The 1,847-nt window shown below is 48.9% G+C and overlaps 1 long non-coding RNA gene across 1 annotated transcript; it reads right to left on the minus strand.

Annotated features, from left to right (window-relative positions):
- Positions 1-378: 378 nt before the first annotated feature.
- Positions 379-692, minus strand: LOC109828465. Its single transcript, XR_002243694.1, has 3 exons — positions 629-692; positions 485-556; positions 379-415 (listed from the first exon to the last, which is right to left on the minus strand). It is a non-coding gene; the product is annotated as an uncharacterized LOC109828465 (long non-coding RNA).
- Between the last annotated feature and the right edge of the window lie 1,155 nt (positions 693-1,847).

Raw genomic sequence — 1,847 nt, forward strand, 5'->3', positions numbered from 1 at the left:
AGGAAGATCGAGATCCTACAAGCAGAAACATAGGAGCTCAGTGGATTATCGAATATGAAAAGGAAAGTCTAAAGGCAAGTTCTGAACATACCGACACCAACAGACGTCCCCTCGGGTTGAGGTCCGACAGGCTCTGGGACAGCAGCAGAAGAGGGTACGTCAGCCCCTGCAGGCGGATTGCTCGCACCACTCGGCAAAGATGGGGAGGCACCACTGCTATGAAGGCTTTCAGTCCCGGGAACTGTAGCAGTATCAGGCTCAACGCCTGGTCCTACAATGACACTCCTACAAATGGAAATTTGGACAAATAAGGAGAATCGGGATAAGAAGGTCGTATGAATACCTGCAATCCCCATGTCCTCAGATGCAGCCGGAATGCCAAGAGTCATAAGAGTATCGGCCCAAGCTGCTGGTCCTATGATGACACTCTCTTATTAGTCAAAATGAAAATTTAGACGAATAAGAAGAATTGGGATCTGCATACCTGTAGATCCATTATCCGCGGGCATTTGAGGGATGTCAGGAGTCATATGAGAATCAGTCCTAGCGGCTGGTCCTATGATTGCACTCATTAGTCAAAAGACAGATAAACATAGGAAAGTACAATATCCCTGAATCGTATACATACCTGCAAGCCCGTCGCTCTGAGGCAAACTGGATATGCCAGGGATAGATACCGGGCTAACTCCAATGGTTGACGCTGCGATAATCAATCATTCATTAGTCAAATAAAAGATCGGGCAAGAGAAAGAGAATCAGATATGTACCGGTAAATGAATCGTTCCCGAAGAATGGTCTCTCGGTCCCTCTGGAAGTCTGCTCAGCCAGCATGTCAGCTAATAAACCGGCATCCGGTTTCGAGAAGCTTGGCCTCTCCATCGCAACATCTGCAAGGTAACTTGAATGTTGAAAGATGAGGAAAGCTCGAGGAGATACTTTCAGCAAAAACGGGAAGTCTTCCTTCCCCATGCTTGAGGAAAATGACATTGAATGTGGATATACCTGAATAAGGGACTGTGGGCTCGACATTATTCATCTGTTCGAGATCGATGTTTAGATCGATGCCCAAAGACCCGTCATGAAGGGCGTCGCACATCTGTCGCACAAAGCAATCCATGTTATCAGGTCCAGGAGACACTGGACCCGGTGGGATTTCGCCCTCTTCGAAGAACCCTGAAGCATAAAACATGGTTACAAATCCCAAAAGGTAAATCACCTTAAAACAATGAAATGTTACCTTCTCCTCCATCGGCGGTGCTTCCTAGGTCTACTCCATAGGGACGCTGACCGTCATGGGGCTTATGGGCGGTCTTCTTCCTCTTCGGGGCACCAACCCTCCGAGGGCCAACGGGTCGAACATGCGCAGGCCTATCACACGTTTCAACGTGTGTAGGAGCTGGTGGCTCATGATCGTCGGAGGTCCTACCTAAAGCGACAATAGCCATTTCAATGAAAAAGAGCTGTCATTTATGGAAAAGGAAAAGCAAAGAGGCAGGACAAACCAGTATCGAGATCCCCTCTGTCGGTATCTGCATCCACATATTCCTCCTCGGAGGTCCCGTCATCGTCACCCGTAGGGAGGAACTCTTCCTTGACTGTGAGAGGAGATTTGGTGTGCCCTTTTCTCTGCTTCTGAGCAAGCTCAGCCCTGCGACCAGCCATCATAGCGGCCCGGACCGCATACTCGGACTGTAATTCTGAGAGACTCTTAACGCTGATGGGCTCATAGGTAGAAAGGAACCACTTGCAGCTGAGGAAAGTGATCAATGGCTTACGATGATATGAAGGGAGAGCAAAATGGGCTCCAGTGCAGCCCACCATTGTCCATAGCCACGCTCGTACGCCAT

Source organism: Asparagus officinalis, unplaced genomic scaffold (genome assembly GCF_001876935.1).
Source record: "Asparagus officinalis unplaced genomic scaffold, Aspof.V1 AsparagusV1_Un1602, whole genome shotgun sequence".
NCBI classification, from domain to species: Eukaryota; Viridiplantae; Streptophyta; class Magnoliopsida; order Asparagales; family Asparagaceae; genus Asparagus; species Asparagus officinalis.